Below are 21,077 nucleotides of genomic sequence, written 5' to 3'. Positions count from 1 at the left end.
AGGTGGGGGGCCGGTAGTATATCTTTGTAATCGCTAGAGGGGATTTATCTTCAACTATACCGTCAAGGTGAAGGTATAATCTCTTTATCTTCCCATCATATTTGAGGCCCAGAAACCGCTTACGCGCATTAAACTGAAGCCGACTTAACTACTCACAAATGAGTTGATTTACGTTTTGGCCATTAGTTACTCTGTAGACATCGCTTATTCCAAATATCCCAAAAACACAATTTATAGAAAGAAAGAAAAATACCACCTCCCTCAATAAACATAACAAACTGATTATCTGTCAAATTTCATGACAAATTTTACAGGTAAAGTTTTTAAAATTATTTTTAATATAAAAGTGTTTATGTTTTTTAAGGACGTTTATACTTTACACCACAGTTGAAAGTACCGTACATGTAATGTAAAATTATCAACTACCCACTTGAAAAATCTGATCTTTGTAAAGCAATTGAACTCTAGAAAAACACTAAAATGGCTCCCCTGAACATTATTGATTTTGTCACTTGGTCAACTTCTCTTGTATGCCCACGATATATGTAAATGAAGTATGTAGATGAAAGGGGTCATCATCTGTACATACCGAGACTCCCGAGACGGTAAACTTAACTTCTGTACTATCTATATCTACCTCGGTATGTTCTTTCGGCTTGTCATCTCGACTTCATATGATCGGATCCAATCAATGAATGACCCTGAAAATTTAGTACGCGTTCCTTGATTAATATTTAAAACAGCTTTCATTTACAGTTTAAATTGGCTTCTGTGATAAAAGGGGGCCACTTTGAAGCGATAATAAACTCCACAAGCAAATAATCTGATCTGCCTTTCTTCTCAAAATTTTAAACAATTTTATCGATAGTCCATATCTCTCGGAGCGTATTTCAATCGATTGTCCCGTAAAGTCATTACGACAAGTTCATTTTTTTTATAATTTATTGCCCAAAAAAATTATGTTCAAAACTCGTTTATTTATCGCAGCTGCTCCAAATTCAATTTACTTTGTCCCCATTTAGATATTTTTAATACAAAATTTTGTGACTTCAAAAAAAACTTTTTAAAACGTTGTAAAATGAAACATCTGTCAGTGTGTAATAAGTTTATGTTCCTTTAAATATGTTTATTTTATTATAATATCAAAATGTTGAATTGGTCAACTATATTATGAAAATCCCTCTCCTCCACTGCTCCACTGTATTCCTCATCCCTTAGCCTTCTTACGAGCTGTTTCTCATGTCTTATATAATATATTATTTTTCTCTTTACTGTGTAACACGTTCTCTCATTATATTTGTGAAAAACTTTAACTGGATGTATGTTCTATTTTTTATATTTTGTATTATTTATTTATTCATTTATATTTGGTTAATTTATATAGCGCCGTTTTTGTGAAAATCACCTCAAGGGCGCTGTACAATAAATAAATATCCCAGCACGTCTTGCAGCTACACAGCGCATGGACGGTTAGGATTCTTGTTTCCCGTCTCCAGTTATGATATATAGGAGCTAGATTATACGTCTTGCAGCTACAGAACGCATGGACGATAAGAAATCTAGACCCTATTTACATTTCAATTTTTTTATTTGATAGTGGAGTTTAGAGTTTTAGTGATATTTTAAAAAATGAAATAAAAAACTAATTTATAAAAATAGAAGTAAGATAACAACAAGTCTTGCAGCTACTGAGCACATGGACGCTTATATAACAATTGTTGTTTTTCCTTAATAAATAAAAAAAATTAAAAAATACATATTTTTAAAAAATGCTCTCTTGAATGATTTCAATATGACTTTTGACAATTACCAAGACCGCGTGCGTAATTTTTCGTCTGTATTTATCTACCGAGCGATTACAATTCAGACTCTTTTTACATCTCAATACGTATACTCAGGAAGATACAAAAACAGATGGAAAAAACATAATAACTAAATTTATTTTTTATCTTGATAACATTTTTACGCCTATAAAAGGCCGAATCTAGCCACATTATATATGTCTAGGCGTTCGTTTTCAAACTTGATGGTAATGTCAGAATTTGATTTGACTTAAAAAATACTTATTTCTCTCTCATATTTAAATATATTTTGAAGGAAAATGTTGGCTACTTTAGAACTAATAAATAATGAATTGTAATTAAATAAAAAAATCACGGTGGAAAAAAAACATTGTCACTTTAAATGAGTACATGTATAAGATATGTGTATACAGTCTTTAAAATATAGCTTGATTAGATGACAGTTAGCAAAAGTGACTCAATAACTTTGTAGTAACGTCTAAGGAGTGATTTATATTGACACACGAAAAATCATTCGTATCTGGCACGTCAATTTATTTTTTTAATACAATGCTTAACCTATAAATCAATATAATCATATAAAATCAACTTTAAAACTATAAAAACTCAATTATTAACGACGTTCTTATAAGGGTACATCATTTTGCTAAAATGTTAGACATGGGACAAATTGATCAATGTAAATCGATCAAATAAAAAAATACTTCATTTGATGTTGTTCACGAAAAAAAGTATAAATGTCTTATGTTTTAGTGAATAATTGTCTTAAACACACTATAATAGGCTTGTTTTTGCGTTTTTATATCAATTTTCTCGTTTTTATATCAACTCTGTTGAGTTTCATGTTTGCATGAAAAAACTGATAATATCGATTTGATCGGATGACCGGTTATCAGTAATTTTCCTTCGACAGTTTTATTATTTTTTTTTATTTTTTATTATATATAAATTTATTGCAAAAAAATAATATACATACTTAATAACAGGGAATCTATATAAAACCAATTAATGTAAAATAAAAACGGAGTGATCTCTGTTTATGATAGTCTCCATCTAACATGGCACAGCCTGTTCCAAGATGGAGATTTTCTATCTTTAGAGCATAAGTAGTCCTATACTAATAAAACAACAACATAAAAAAGAAAAATTAAAACTACTTAATTATAAATGCCTAGCTAATCAAATGTAAGAAATTAAAAATCATTATTATACAAATATAAAGTATATATATATGTGCCAAGAATACATGTTACTTAAACATAAATAATATAGTATAATATATAATAAAACAAATATAAAGCAATGAAATACATAAAAATATTAATAATATGTGTACCAATTATATAAAGTACTACGTTTATTGATTTTCATATATTTTTCAAAAAAATCTCTCGCTACGCTATTTATATGTGCAGTTATTTTTATTTTAAAATTTGTTTTACATTTTGAGTCTTTTATATTTGGAAATAAATCATGAAATATTTTTGGAGCAATTACATTGGAATGCTTTTTACCAAAGGCGGTTGATACAAATGGGACAATCCAGTTAATTTGTGTTGCTGAACGAGTGTTTATATTTTGTTGGGTTCTTTTGACCTCACTTAATTTATCATAAAATTTAAGTAGTAGGCACCTCACAAACAATTGTCTCAACTAGTGCCATTAGTTTGGCAGCTGTCATTTTAATCAAGCTATATTTTAAGGACTATAGACCCGTTGGAACACACTGATGTACTTACTTCAACACTTGAAGGTGGAGGGTCGGTAGCGTATCTTCGTAATCGCTCGAGAGAATTTATCTTCAGCTATGACGTCATGGCGAAGGTATGATGTCGCTTACTTTCTTCTGAAATTGTGGCAAGTTATTTATTATGGCCCCATATCTTTGATTTCCCCACACCCCGCAACAGCGTCATATATTTTTTTTATCTCGGTTCAAAGATTCATTATAATTATGATAAGCAAATATGCAGCACTGCGTCGGAGATCCAAACCCACCGTATTACGACCGTACGAAATACAGCAATAAAAAAACTTAAAAATTAATATTTCACGTTAACCCTACAAGGAATCTAATCCAGGGCTTCAATTATGAACTCTATCTTCATCTGTACATATCGAGACGGTATACTTAACTTCTGTATCTATCTACCCTGGTATGTTCTCCCTACTTGTGATTGAAAAGAACCAATGAATGACCGCGAGTAAAAATTAGTCCGCGTGCCTTACTTCATTAACATATAAAATAGTTCTCATTTATATTTTAAATTGGCTTCTGTGATAAAAAGTGCTCACTTCAAAGCGATTATAAACTCCAATAAATCCCAATTCAAGCAAAAATGCTCGCTTGAACATGACTTTTGACACTTGCCAAGACGATATGCTTCTGTCTTGTCTTTATTTATCTACCGAGCGACTACAAAGCCGGCTCCTTTAACGTCTCGATACGTACACTCCTTAAGATAGTAAAACAGACGGAAAAAATATAACGACTAACATTTTTTTATAGTGGCAATTTTCTTACGCCTAGATACTCTTATACGTTAATAGGGCAGAATCTAGCGACATTATTTTTGCATCTAGCCGCTCGTTTAAAAAAATTGACCGTTATGTCAGAATTTAATTCGACTTTAAAATTGCCTTTTTTATTTCTCATATTTTGAATAGGCTTTTAAGAAAAAAAGTGCCAACCGCGTAACGATTAAAAATTTAACTGAATCGTAATTAAAGGAAAAATTGCTCGGTGGATCAAATTTTTTGTCACTTTTAATGCGTAGATAAACGTATCGAGGGGTGCTAGACCCGTCGGTATAACCCGATGTACTTACATAAAAACTTTATAGGGGGGGGATCGGTAGTGTATCTTAGTAGTCGGTCAGGAGACATTTATTTTTAACTATGACGTCATACTAAAGCTATGTCATTTCAGTGCGTAGATATGTGTATCGTGACGTACACTTCCCTTTGTTTCATATCGATTTACCTACCTAAATCTTGAAGATGGGGGTTCGGTTGTGTATCTTCGTAATCGCTAGAGAAAATTTATCTTCAACGATACCCTTATGGTGAATGTCTATATTTTCCCATCGTAATCGAGGCCCAGGACCTCAAGAATGGCAAGCAAACAGATCCACCATATAACGAGGCAGAATCGGAAGAGCAGCCATCGAGTCAAAAACACTCGGCCAGGGTTTTAGTTATTCCATATTCTTTAACCGCCTAGATACAGAGACACTTGTGTGCCATAATAATTTCACAATATCTGAAAATATGACGCAATCTTTGTGATATTATTAATTTATTGAAAAAAAAATTGTATGCGAGCGCATAAAATGTTTTTTTAACTAAAGCCGAAAAATAAACATTAAAAGGAATAAAAAGATAGGAATTATTTAAAAATATCCAATTAAAATATCATTAAATAATATCATATTGTTAAGTATACGTCACGAGAAACTAAAAATTATTACATGCAGATAAGCAAACTAGTAGCAAAGGCGCATGAAAATGTAAAAAGTATCTCACAAAACTGAAGTATCTCACAAAACTGATATCAATTTTTCACAAAGTGTCTTTGATTTCCCTTCGAATGACAGTTGGTAGTTAGCGGAGGAGTAGTTTTTCTCTTTCTAACTAGTGTTAGGGTGGTTTATTGTCTCGCTCTTTTAGTGCCGTATTTTATGAGTCACTCCATATTGAACGCGTTTTATATGGATCAGAGAATTGTAATACTTTAATTCTTTTTTTATTTAACTTTTTGTACACAATGTTATTTGTACATTGGCGGGCTTATTGCCAAATGGCAATTTCTTCCAACCAACCGGGTCCATGAAGAAGTATAGATATTGAAAAAATAATATTTTCAGGCGTTGCCTAGTATGTAGGTGAAATAATTCAATCAGATGAATTTCACCCGCATAGATGAGGGTTTCAGCTCTTTAACTTCACAAACATCAACAGGTGAAAGAATTGAAGGAATATAGATGTTCAAATACAGGCAGAATGGTGAATGTTACACAGTGTGTAAAGTGACCACTTAAACCAGCCATTGACAGGTCATAAGCCCTATAGATGCCTAGACTTCTATATTACCTTATCTTAAATGTTCTTCATCTCTGTTGTTATATGTCAAAATAAAATAGTAGTTTTATTTTTGTAATTCAAGTTACAGAACATATTCAATATAAAATTAAGATTAAAAAGCTAAAGATATATGTAAAAATATAAATAAACGTATTTGTTTATAAATGGCCTTAAATCAAAACTATTATTCAATGGAAAAAAAGAAAAAAGATGAAAGGAGGAGAGATTAAGGAAGAAAAAGGAGGTGTTTCTTCAGACGTGATTTAAACAGAGATACTGTAGTAACATCTCTGACGGTGGATGGGAGATGATTTCACAGTCGATCCGTATGGACACTGTATGAGTTATATGATGAATTTTGTAAACAAGTTCTGGATTTTAAGGTGTAGAAAGTTTAGGCGGTATTCTGTGTCCAGACTCCAGACGGATACAGAACATAGTACTTTTTTATTAACCGTGTTTTTTTATTTTTTGCGTACGACTACACTTCGCTTCATACATGGCCACACTGATGATTAAACATCATATGATGCATAACACTGTTTAACAATTGGAAAAAAACAAACACGGTTTTTTAATTCCAGTGAAATGGCTAAATAGTTCAAAGCTAATTCTAACATATAAATCAAAAATATTTTTTATTTTAATACAACAATTTAGAGATATCTTACATAATACTATGTAATAACGTAAAATCATAGAATCAAGAATAGTCCAGAAGCCGCATGCGCCCATCAAACAGAAGGCGACTTAACTACTCTTAAAATAGTAGTTTTAAGTTTTGACCCATTAGTTTTTTGTAGACGTCGCTCAGCAGTACTCAACTCCTGATTTTATTTTTTTTTTTTTTTTTTTAAGGAAAAAGAAATATTTGCGTTCTTATGATTTACCCAAATATTTCATTTTGAGGGCCATTTTCAACGAGTTGTAAATAACTCACTATTAGAAAATGGAATCGAGTTGGGGTAGAGTGGGATTCGAACCACGGACCTTCGGTCCGTGAGTCCGAGACACTATTTATTTTATTTTATTTTATTTGGGATTTTTACGGCTATTAAATAAACAAAATAAGTAGAAAAATATTAACAATAATAGAGCCAATTTAAAAAATCCACTGTAAATCTAATGACACCTAATATATAAGAAAAGAGTTTACGTAATTGTATGTGTGTGACGTTTGTATTGATGTGTAGGTGAATGTGTGTATACGTGAATGAATAAAGGAGAGGGTACACGTGCGTGTGGGAATGAATGAGGGAGAGGGTGCGTGCGTGTGGGTGTGGGTGCGTAAGTATATATATATTTTTTTAAAACTTGTAATTATATTTATATTTTTCATTTTATTTTAATTCAACTATGCCGTGTTGTGCCGTTTTAAAGTGTAAAAAAACAATTGGGATCTTTAAGAAACAGGATAAGATCACATTTCACATGTTATTAGCAAATGCATGTGTAAGTAGCAAATGCATTACTTAAAAATGAATTATTTCTGTCAGATTGTCGAAGAAATCAAAATTGACATTTCGTTATTGTTGCCAGGGTACTAAATTTTTACCCTACTTTGCTCATCTAATGAGAGAACTAATCGAAATTGGACCTCGGATTAAACACATCTGTGGTGGACATTTGACTAAAATTATCTTTAAAACATCAAATATTATTTTATCCGTTTTATATAAAATAGAATTTGTTTTATTTTATTAAATGATTCTTTACTTATCTACTCTGTTGTGTCAATCAATGTTTCTGCGTGCACAATAAAATTTTAGATAAATTAACAAATCTCTCTTTTTTTACCTTACATTTGTGTTATTATTATATTTTTCCCCTCTTTCAACATTACGCGGCTACTTCACAAATACGCGCGGCGAAAGTGGAGTAAAGTGGAGGGACTTTTGTACATAGTTCGATGTACTCAAATATGGTTCTACTCTCCTTCTGGACTATTCTTAATTCTATGCATAAAATATATAAATAAAAGTAAGTAAACTTCCTAAAACTTTTAAACTAAAGTTTAAAACAAAAATTAATAAAACTTAGCAACTTATAAAAAATATAAGTGGTACATAAAAACAAAGTGATTTTATTTTATTTTAATAAATTGACATTTTTTTATTTATTTTTTAATCAAGCATATTTTTTGTAATGTTATATTTTGTGTTCATTATAATAATAATCAATTAGGCGTAATTAAAATTCACAGTACAAATTATATTGGAGAAATTATGTACATATACACACTTATTGATGAACAATAAAAAAAGCGCGTTGGGTTAAAATTTAATATAACCTTTTTTTATCAACATCCTGTAAGGCCTGCGAGGCAGGTTATTCCTTAAAAGCTAAAAGATTTTTTAAAAAAAATTAAAATCCGATCCATATGAAATGAGCTTACAAGTGTCTCTTTCTGGCGGCCTTCAGTATTGCCATTTAGAAAAATACACATTCGTAGCGAATAAATAAAAGTTGCCCTAACCAATTATTTATGTAAGACTCGGCAGAGATCGAAGTTTTTAAATAATATTGAACTTTGGACCCATCAATTCATGGTACATTGTACAAGATATTTTTTCTAAATAAATACAATATTACTAGAATAATTACGTGCTCACTGACATAACCGGATTTGGAGTGTTTTCTACGAATGAATCGATGAATGTCAAAAGGTAATCGAGTGATTTTAAAAATACTTTTTATGTTATGCAAATTTCAAAAAACTTTTTGACACTTCTTTCTTCTTCGCCGTCTCAATCCTGGGGATTGGTTTGCAGCAGAGTCCTGCATGTCGTCCTCCACTGCCCTCTTCAGCTCAGCATATGAGGCGCAGGCAGAGTTGCCAGACTTATCAAGCGAAAATAGGTAGATTCAGAACAATAAATCGGTAGATTCATGGGGGGTGAGGAGGGGGGGAGGGGAGATAATAAATTTGACAGTAGTTCAAAATTAAAGCGCTTTTTCGCCTAAGGCCGTTGCTTTAAATAGTTGAAAACGCTTGAAAAATAAACAATTGAAAAGCAAAAGGACTGCAATATGTGATTTACCAAGATACATTGATTCCGGCTTGCAAAACTGGCCCAGAATACAGGTAAATCTTGTTTTATTACTTTGAGGTTATGTTGATATTTTAATTTCTATTTCAACAAAACTGTATTTTGTGTAACCATACAAACTTTTAAAGGGTTTAAGGCATAAATATTTATTTATTTATTTTGTTCATTAACGCCCAAAGGGCATTTACAAAAAATAAAAATGAATTACATGCTAACATACTAAATAATAAACAGAATATACAGAAAAAAATTGCGAAATTAGTTAAAAAGGATATGATAAAAAGTTTTACAAAGTAAAAAGAAAAAAACAATAATAACAAAGGTATTCAAGAAAAAACAGTGAGCATATAAACAAAAAATGCAAATATATAAGCTTATGACATAAATTCTGTAAAGCAAACAATAAATAAAGTGTTACGGTAAGCAAGAAAGACATTTTTAAGTTAAATTAATAAACAAGCGAGCATATATTAGCACGAAAAAACAAGAAATAAAAATATGTATCTATAAAATGCGTATTTGCCAATACTACAGTGCAATTTGATATAATAGTAAAAAATAAAAAACAAGTATAAGGTAATAAAAATAAACAAGTAAGTATTTTTTTTTAATTTATGAAATTGAATTGTCAATAATAGTTTGACGAGCAGCTACAAATAAACTTGATATTGTGGGCTTATAAGATGGTAAAGAAGTGGACAAAATGTCTGCAGCCGTTCCATAAGTGTTACCTAACCTACGCACTGTGCAGTCTCGGTATCGAGGAATTGTTTTGTCGGTTGGAAGAAGTACTGGAGCAATGAAGCAATAAAGTACTCCTAGTGTTGACAGCGGGTACTCTAAAATTAATCAATTCAAGTATTTTTGGTGCGTCAAAAAGAGAGTTTACAATTTTATACAGTACAATGAGATCATTAATAATTCTTCTTTTAGAAAGTGTTGTTAGGTTAAGCAGTGTTAATAAATAGTCATAATTCACATTTTGTATTGGAATGTTTAGTTTGTAGTTTATATATCGTAGAAATTGATGTTGAATGTTCTCTTGAATGTATTGTCATAAAAAATATTCAATTATGTATATGAATATTTGTTCTGTGGAAATTCAAGTATTGTGCATTGTAAGCCTGTCAATGACTTGGTATAAATAGTTTTTTTTGCATGTAGAAGCGTCTTGCAGCATAGAAGCCCTAACATTGATAGGTCTTCTCTATATCTCTATGTCCTGGTCAGTTTTACAATCATCAGTCAAACTTTGTTGTCAAAAAAAATTGCCAAACAAAGAAATAATTCATATTTTAAAATTCTTTTAACCCTTACGCTGCTACGCAGTTTTTCAAGAATCTAATCAGAAATCTTATTATCAATACATTTCAAAAATATTTTATCGAATACGTTGTTTTCCAAACACACTACTGTTTTAAAAATTAATAGCAATTCCAAGAAAAATCTTATATTTCATAAATATCTAATTCAAGCCCAGTGGAGTGAGCAAGATAGACAACTCGTGCCACCCGCAACACATTCTCGTACAGCGGTTGTAAACCCTTTCTTAATCAAAAATAAAAACAAACAAAAATGATCTCCTACAGCAATCTCAAGGCGCATTGTTTTAATAGTTATTATTGAAACGACAGTATTATGATGGTTTTTTTGTTGATTGCGGGGCAAAGTGCCCTCATTCTCAAACCTACCATTTCCATGCATGCTAAACAAAATTTGAGTAAAATATACCTTGGATGATTCATATGAACAAGTGACGTCGTTCAAAGTAGTTCGTTTTTATTAAAATATTTTATATTATTTTTTATTAATTTTCAATAAACTTTGCTGTACACAATTTAATGTTCAAATTTTTACTGCGCGTAAGAAAACATTTTTTGTATTAAATTTTCCGTAGGGCTGAAATAGGTACGAAACTGAATAATAACCCGTCGAATAAGTCATTTTTATGTTTTGAAAATGTTTTATACCACTGACGGTTAAGTGCAAGAAGCAGTTCCCGAATTTATTTACCCTTTTGGGGATTATGACGTCAGCATCAGTCTAGTTAGAACTTTATGATAGGGATTAACAACAACGATATATCGTTGTTTAGCAGTCTAAGGGTAAATGTAAAACCTCTTAACTGCTGAAGTACTGAAAACATTGCTTAAAACAATGATTCAACTAAATTTGAATAGAAAATAGATAATTAACTGAAGAAAAACCATGTCTATAATTTTTATATGAAAGGTGATTCCCTTTCATTTCTCCTCATAAGATGAACAAAAATATACATGAATTTTTCAATAATGTCATGTAGTTCTATGGTCATGATTTATACTCCCACAATATTATATATTTAAAAACAACCGGGAATCACCATTCACCAATACTAACCAATTCGTTTCATTAATATAAGTGATGGTTTTTGAAAGGGATGAAAATATAACTAAATGTGAGATCAGCGTGAACGGAGATATTCTGAATCAGGTAGAAGAATTTGTGTATCTGGGAAGTATGTTTCCTAGGGATGAAAAGGAGGGTGAGTGCCGGGAACAGGGTGAACGGTGAACTGAAACCTACTTTGGGAAACAATTTTTTATCGCAGGAGGCTAAACGAGCAGTTCACAGCGGAGTTCTAGTTCCAACTATTATGTATGGGAGCGAAGTATGGAATTGGAAAAATGGTGATGAAAGTAGGTTGAATGCTGTTGAAATGCAATCCCTCAGGCGAATGTGTGGTAAGACGATGTATGATAGGTGCACCAATGTCGAGATCCGTGAACTGTGTAAGGCTGAGACATGCATTATCGATCGAGAGAATGGTAAAACAAGTATATATGGCGAAAATGGACGGCAACGTTAGACGAGGACGACCAAGGAAGACGTGGCATGATCAGATAAACCAAAATCTTAAGTCTGGTCATGTCAAAAGCAGACAGAACCGAAGGGCATGTATGACAAGATGTATGAATGTGGAAGAGGCTAGGAATGTATGCCAGGATAGACGAGTGTGGCGGTCCATTCTCTCTGCCTACCCCTACGGGGAAATGGCGTGATGGTAGTAGTAGTAGTAGTAATATTATTCACGACAATTTAAACACCATACAATACAATAACAAGAAGGACAAAATTTATAAATATATATATGTACTAGCTGACCCGACAGACATTGTCCTGCCCGAACATTGGCTTGCCTGCCATTAACAATAATAAATACAACTGCCGATTTAAATTCAATTATGCCGTGTTGTGTCGTTTGCAAGTGTCAAAATACTACTAATTCGACTACCATCACGCCATTTCTCCGTAGTAGTAAGCAGAGAGAATGGACCACCACACACGTCTATCTATGCATATATTCCTAGCTTCTTCCACATTCATACATCTTGTCACACATTCACTTCGGTTCCGTCGGCTTTTGACATGACCAGACTTAAGATTTTGGTTTATCTGATCATGCCACGTCTTCCTCGGTCGTCCTCGTCTCACGTTACCGTCCATATTCGCCATTTCGGCAATATGTACCAAGACGTTGATGACTCTTTGCACGTTAAGTTTAGTTTATATAGGACGGCTCTTCACCTGTATTTCATAGGTAGGAAAACCTAGTACCTAATGGTTCTAGATAACATTTTTTTTATCATTAAGTATTCTTCAAAATTGTTTAAATTTCTTTATTAATTTATTATATAAATAAAACACGAGTGATACTTTAATCCACAAATTTGGAATATCCAGTGACCGGTTTCATCGCTTTCGCGACATCTTCGAGACTGGTATCTTTATTAAAAAGTTAAATGTATTTATACAGATAAAATACTTAAACTCATTAAAATAGCATTATATCAATTCATTAGTTAACCCATAGAAAATTTGTTGATAATGATCCTTAAGATAAAAATAACTTTATTTAATTTACTTACATATAACTTTGAATTGCGTATCCTTACCTCTGTTCTGTATAAATACATTTAACTTTTTAATAAAGATACCAGTCTCAAAGATGTCGCGAAAGCGATGAAACCGGTCACTGGATATTCCAAATTTGTGGATTAAAGTATCACTCGTGTTTTATTTATATAATAAATTACAATGAACTTCCATCAAGAATTTTCACTTACAAACTTAAATTCTTTATTAATGTTTTTTTTTTCTCTTTTTTTTACAGGTTCAAAATATTTCTATCACCAAATATTTAATTTTTCAAGTATTTTTATGACTAGTAATATTATTTTTAAAACGTGTATCTTTTTTTTTGACTCCTTAATTTGCAAAAAACTGTTCAGTAATAATTTGTTTTAAATACTACATTTTACTTATTTCACTTACATGTATGTATTTTATTGTATGCAACTTATTTGTAAAAGGCACTAAGTGCCGATTATTTCAATAAAATAAAATAAATGAAATATACACTTGTTTTACCATTCTTTCGTCGTCCATTCGTTCTACATGACCAAACCATCTCAGAGACCCTTTCTTAATCTTATCAGTTATACTTAACTCAGATTTACTCTCTCGCCTGATTTCATCATTCGTAACCCTGTCATACATTGATTTCCCACACATTCGTCGAAGGGATCACATTTCAACCGCGTTCACTCGGCTTTCATCCTCCTCTGCCAGTTCCATGGTTCACTTCTATACATAAGTGTTGGGACTAAAACTCCGTTGTGCACTGCTAAAATACGGTGAGATCACATTTCATGTGTAAGAAGCGAATTCGCAAATAAAATTATTTGAGAATTGGCTTTTTTTAAATTTATTTTATTTTATTTATTTACTTAAGTTAGTTAATATTATATTGTATATTAACTAATATATTTACAATTATAACAAATACTTATTAAATATTTTTTACATAACTACATTATTACAATAAACATAACTTTTTTTTTTAAATCCGTAAGTTTTCTTTCATTCTTCATACTTTCAGGCATCTCATCATACAGTTTTAACCCTTTATACATTAAGCTATTTTGTGATTTTGTTTTTTTCTTAAGTGGTAGTCTTATCCTATTTCTATTTCTTGTCCTATATTTATGTACATTTCCATTTAATATAATTTCACTTATAAAATACTTTGGCATGAGATTATTAAACACTTTATATATAAATACAAATACATTATACAATAGTCTTCTCTTTATTCCTATCCAGTTCAATTGTTTTCTCATTTTTTCAACACTATTATATTTGCTTTTTTTCAGTATAATTCTCATTGCTCTATTTTGTAGTATTTCAAACTTGTTTATGTCTCCCTCGTTAGCTAAATATAATATAGTAGAGCAATAGTCCCAATGAGGGGCAATTATTGTTTTGTATATAAGTTCTGCACTCTTTTTATTTATTTTTTTTCGAATTCTTCCTAGGAAGAAAATCTTTTTTGAAATTTTCTTATGTATATATTCAAAGTGTGATGTTAAATTTAATCTGGAGTCAAGAATAATTCCTAAGTATTTCATTTCATCAACCCTTTCAATAATTTTACCATCAATATTTACATTCATTGTTATGCCATGTGCTTTATTACCTATTTCCATATATTTTGTTTTACTAACATTTAATTTCAATTTATTTATCTTTAGCCATGACGATATGTTCTGTAGATCTTCATTCAATTTATTAATTGAGTCTTCATAGTTTTCTCCCGCTATATATATAAGGGTATCATCTGCGAATAGTCGTACTTTGCAGTGTTTTATTATCTGTGTGATGTCGTTTATATATATAATGAACAATATTGGTCCTAGCACTGATCCTTGGGGGACACCTAGTTCATTTTCAATCGGTTCCGATTGTTAAATAAAATGAGGTGGACACGAACAATTTTTCCGTGCCATGGAGACTTATGTCTGCGGTATTTGGTAGGCAAGCTGTTTTTGTGAATGGAATCCCATTTTTGTCGATTTCTTAAGAAGGAAAGGTTGTTATTTGATATTAATAAATTTAAAATTAAAATTTGTCGAGGGTTTTTTTTCTCATCAGTATTGTAAATCGCGCGAGCATTTATCATATTAAAAAAATGCCGTAAAACGGGGATATTTGGTACAATTTTGATAAACATTTTAGGTTGTCGTTAAAACTGTAGAATTTAAATTTGAGAAAAAAAAACAACTTGAAGAATAATACATGTGAAAAATAAAATAAAAATCTAATAACGTTCCATATCAAAAAATAAAAAATTGAGTTTCAAATTACCTGGCCTATATAGAATTGGATTTTTGGTAAACCGTTTTCATTGAATTAAATCGTTAACATAAATTCTATCACTTCAATAATCCCAAAAATGAAAACCGCGCTTAAAGTTAAATGTTTTCAAACAATTCCTGACGATGAGAGGGCCATGACACCCACGAAAGAGCAGCGTTTTTTATTTATTTTTTAATTTGGGAGTTGTTTTATTATTTACCTTGCCTATAATACAAGTGTTTATTTCAAATAGTGGATTTTTCTGCAATTAAATTTCTAATCTTAACTGTTGGGATCAGGAGGAATATACTTATGTAGGCTAGTCAGGAACTTCTCAGCATTTACTCACGTGGAGAGGAAACCGCACAGAAGAGATATGTTTGATCAGATCCTGCTTTATAAAATTGTCAATAATAAATTCGATTCCCCGGAACTCATTAATCTACTTGCTTACCGTGTCCCCGCCAGGCCGACTAGACTCTCTGATATTTTCTATATTCGTAAATTTAAAACTAATCATCGGAAACATTCTACGATCCCTCGTATATGTGAAACATTTAACAAGAAATTTAATAGTCTCGATATATTTAACACTCCATACAATATGTACAGAAGAGAATTAATAGGCTTGATTCATGCTCTTCATTCATAATTCGTTTAATCATTAAATCAAATGCAATTTTCCACTCTCACTTTCCTTCAATCATCCTTTACCACTCCTTATCAATTTCCTTCTTTTCCTTTCCACTATCTCCTTGTTTTGTCCATATTTATCTTATTTTAATATATAGTATATTTATTATTTATATAGTTTAAACTTCAAGCCGTCGTCGCTTTATTACAGTATTATTTAGTGAATACATATAATTGGATGGCAGGCCCTACTATGTATACATTTTAAAAATAAAAAAATAATAAATATTCATTTAACCTGTACATCTGTTTGTATTCGAAATAAATAAAATAAAAATAAAAAAATAAAAACCACTCAAAACTCTTCAGGAGAAGCCGGCCGTTGGCAGTAGTCAACCGGCCTTCCGTTCCACTGGAAGAGTGTGCGGCATTTTATTTATTTATTTATTCACACTCTTTATCAAAATACAATTCCATATTCATTTTGTTCCCTACTTTGATTTATTTTGCCAATGAGGAATTCCACTGTTTTCTAATTATTTTTTTTCTATTAGCGTACTATTTAACTAAGCAAAAAAAAATATTTATATTTTTTTGTGCGTTATTTACAAAGATATGATTTGTTAAAGTTACATTTATCAAATACCGCGCCAAATGACTGTAATCAGTGTGTCACTTTTCAGTAGTGACGTCATGAAACGGTTGGCGTTCTTACTTTCACTGACCTGACTAGAATCTATGGAATATTGCTTTGCATTCTGCATTCAAGGTTTTAACTTCACAAACATCAACCGATGAAAGAATTGAAGGAATATAGATATTCAAATATAGGCAGAATGGTGAATGTTACACAGTGTGTAAAGTGGCCACTTAAACCAGACATTGGCAGGTCATAAGTCCTGTAGATGCCTAGACTTCTATATTACCTTTTCTTAAATGTTCTTTATCTTTGTTGTAATATGTTAATATAAACAGCTCCTCAGGGAGTTGAATCCAGTCCTTGTCTACAAAAATTTGGACAAACTCAAAATATTGTTAAATACTTACTTGTTTATTTTTATTACCTTATACGTGTTTTTTATTTTTTACTATTTTATCAAATTGCATTGTAGAATTGGCAAATACGCATTTCATAGATACATATTTTTATTTCTTATTTTTTCGTGATAATATATGCTTGCTTGTTGTAACACTTGATTTATTGTTTGCTTTACAGAATTTATTTCATAAGCTTATATCTTTGTATTTTTTGTTTATTTGCTTACTGTTTTTTCTTGAATACCTTTGTTATTATTGTTTTTTTTTTACTTTGTAAAACTTTTTATTATATCTTTTCTAACAACATTCTTTTCTGTATATTCTGTGTTTATTATTTAGTATGTTAGCATGTATTTCTTTTTTTTTTGTAAATGCTTTTTGGGCGTTAATGAACAAAATAAATAAATAAACAAACACCGCACCATTTTACAATTAAATTTACTGAAACAATCACAAAACAGAATTATTTTCTGAATACAGATACGAGGGCTATTTAAAACATCACCAATATTCGAACAAAACAATAATCATGCTGAGTTAGGGCTATTCGGAACATGTTCCAAATAACCCTAGCCTAGGTATATTTGTGTTAATCATGGTGTTACACTAGTTTTTATATTTGATTAATCTACAGACTAAACAAAATAAATACATCTTAGTCCTTAAAATGTAACATGATAAGAATGACAGTTGTCAGAAAAAGTGACGACACAACTTTGTAGTAACGTCTAAGGAGTTACAATATTTGAGTTTGTCCAAATGTTCGTAGACAAAAGACTGTTATGTGTAAAGTGGTGTGTAAAGTGGCCACTAAAACCAGCCAATGACAGGTCATAAGCCCTGTAAATGCTTAGACTTCCATATTCCCTTATTTAAGGTATTCTCCATCCCTATTGTAATTTGTTGATCTTTATGACTCCCGAGGGGGTGAAATCCAGTCTTTTGTCTACGAACATTTGGGCAAACTCAAATATTGTAATGAAACCGACTGGTCCAAGAAGATATTTAAAAATTTAAAAATTGTTTTCAGGCGTTGCCTAGTATGTGAAATAATTCAGTCAGACGAATCTCTTCACAACAATAAAGGTTTCAGCTCTTTAACTTCACTAAAATCAACAAATGGAAGAATTGAAGAAATATGGATGTTCAAATATGGGCAAAATTGTGAATGTTACACAGTGTGTAAAGTGGCCACTGAAACCAGCCAATGACAGGTCATAAGACTTGTAAATGCCTAGACTTCCATATTCCCTTATTTAAGGTATTCTCCATCCCTGTTGTAATTTGTTAGTCAAAGGAGTTATTTATATTGACACACAAAAAATCATTTGTATCTCTGGCGTGTTAATTTATTTTTTTAATACAATGCTTGAAACATAAATCAACATTAATATATAAAATCAGCTTTAAAACTAAAAAAAACTAAAATAAACCTAATTATTAACGACGTTCTTACAAGGTTACATCATTTTGCAAAAACGTTAGAGATGGGCAAATTGATCAATGTAAATTGACCGAATAAAAAAAATATTCGTTTGATGTTTTTCATGGAAAAAGTATAAATGTCTCATTTTTTGGTGAACAATTATGTTAAACACACTATGCTAGGTTTTTTTAATCAATTTTCGGAAACAGAGTTTCATGATCAGTGATCAGTAATTTCCCATCACTAATGAAATTAGTTTTACAGCTGTCATTCTAATCAAGCTATATTTTAAGGACTGTAAGTTTACAGGGCTTATGACCTATCATTTGCTGGTTCAAGTGGCCACTTTACACACTGTGTAACATTCGCCATTCTGCCTACGTTTTAACATCTACATTTCCTCAGCTCTTCCATCTGTCGACTTTGTGACGTAAAAGAGCTGAAACCTTTATCATGTGGGTGAGATTCAGCCGGCTGAACCAATGTACTTACTGGGCAACACCTGAAAGCAATTTCCCAATTTTTGTACTTCTTCTTTTACCAGTTAGTTAATTCAACAATGTTTTGAGTATGTCCAAAGGTTTGCAGACTCTCTCTGTTGCAACAAATTTAGATCTAATTAGGGAGGAAATTCAGCCAGTCTGCAATCGTTTCGACACACTCAAAACATTGTTGAAAATAAATTGACAAAGTTTGTCTCAAATAGCTCCACAGTAGATTACATCACGTTTAAACGTAAACTCAAAAGCTATTGTCATTTGATAAACTGAATTATTATAGCAGCGTAATGTATAATTACAATAAATATAATATTTGTAGTTACTTGGTACATATTTTGAGTATATCAGGGCTGGGGTGCTATTCTGAACCACCCTCGTGGCACGAGAAGACAGTTTTTCAGTGTATTTTGTATGTAATATATCTACCATATCCCATATATCTACTGTCAATTAAAACAAGTACTTAGCTCCCAACAACATGGATTTGTGAGTAAAAAATCAACCACCACAAACTTACTGGAATATGTGGACTTTTTGCATAGCACTGTAGGTTCCAGGGGACAAGTCGACGCAATTTATACGGACTTTAGCAAGGCGTTTGATAAAGTTAATCATTGCATTCTCAAAACAAAACTGGAAAATATTGGTATCCATGGTGACCTGCTGCGTTGGATTCAGTCATATATATCAAATAGATGTCAAGTGGTAATGGTTAGAGGTTATGAGTCACTGCCCTATTCTCCAACTTCCGGAGTTCCCCAAGGGTCTCACCTAGGTCCATTGTTATTTCTAATTTTTATTAATGACCTGCCCAATAAATTAAAATGTATGCTGATGCTCTTGTACGCCGATGACCTTAAAATATATAATAAAACTTATATAGTGGACGATTGTGTTCAATTGCAGACTGATTTGCAAACTTCATTGAGTTGGTGCCATAAAAACGATATGCAATCAAACATTAAAAAGTGCTACTCTATCAGTTTTACTCGTAAAATTAACCCAATAATTTTTGACTACTCTCTTGGTGACAAACCATTAAGTAGGGTTAACATTATTAACGATCTCGGGGTTTATTTCGACACAAAATTAAATTTTAAACATCACATAGATTACATAACTCGTAAGTCACTTAAGCTACTGGGGTTCCGAAAGAGAGTAACCAAACCCTTTAAAAAACCGGAAACTGTCATATGTCTATATATGAGTTTGATTCGCAGTAATCTTGAGTATGCCTCATGCGTATGGAGTCCGCAATATCAAAATCATATAAATTCAATAGAATCTATTCAAAAAAAGTTCTTAAAGTAACTTTTTGTATAAGTTCCAAATTTCTAACCCACGTTCAAATTCAAATTGCGAGCAACTTCTAGCTCTTTTTCATTTTAATTCTCTGATAAAACGCCGCGTTGTTTTCGATATAAAATTTCTGTATAAAATATTAAACTACAAAGTAGATACTAACCTCCTAAATATAATACAAATAAATGCGGGATTAAGAACACTCAGACATCGGGAAATATTTAAACTGCCTTTATTTTCAAATAATGCTACATACCACACACCTATGGCCTGCATGTGTCGGGAATATAATATATACTGTCGAAACAATAAAATTGACATTTTTCATGATACTATCTCAGCTTTTGCGAATAATCTCTTAGGAATAAATCTTATTAAATAAGTTAACACGTACAACTTATTTTTTATTGCATTGTATCGTGTATAAAAAAAACATGTATTACAACTTAATGTATAAATCTATTTTGTGTAATTCTATAATTGAAGATATATATGCATGTAAAATTGTATCGACGAATGCTCTCAAATTGTATTTTTTCTAGCATGTATCTTTGTTGAATTACCTAATAAAATAAAATTAAAAAATTAAAAAATGTAATTACGCGATATAATGCGGCCGCGAGAGCGTTTGGAATACCTACCCTGGTATTTTGAACGAAATTGCGCGTGAAGAGATCGCTCTATTAGCGTGTATTTAGTACGTAAATACACATTAAAAAGGGGTTATCTACGCACGCTTTTGTGTTCAGAATACGGTTGGAAACATGGAAAGAAATTGATTGCAACAGAGATGGGACATTACTTAAAGCATATGTATAAAAATTAACGCCAAAGCAATAAGAGCACACCTTTGAACACATAGTTGCGACTAAAAACAAAAGAGAATATAAAAAAATAGCTTTGATGAATTATTATTTATGGTAATCAGAAAAAAATATTTTCTCATTCCAAATAGCCCCATTTTACGGTAGTTACATAATTATAATCGTTATCATAAAAACTTATATAATATACCCAAATTTATGTTAAAAAGCGTGCAATTACATCTGCCTGATAAAAATATTCG

The sequence above is a fragment of the Micrasema longulum genome, unplaced genomic scaffold, assembly GCF_059751315.1.
Source record: "Micrasema longulum isolate JH-2025_06_02 unplaced genomic scaffold, ASM5975131v1 h1tg000356l, whole genome shotgun sequence".
Taxonomy (NCBI): domain Eukaryota; kingdom Metazoa; phylum Arthropoda; class Insecta; order Trichoptera; family Brachycentridae; genus Micrasema; species Micrasema longulum.
This window is presented reverse-complemented; position numbering follows the sequence as displayed.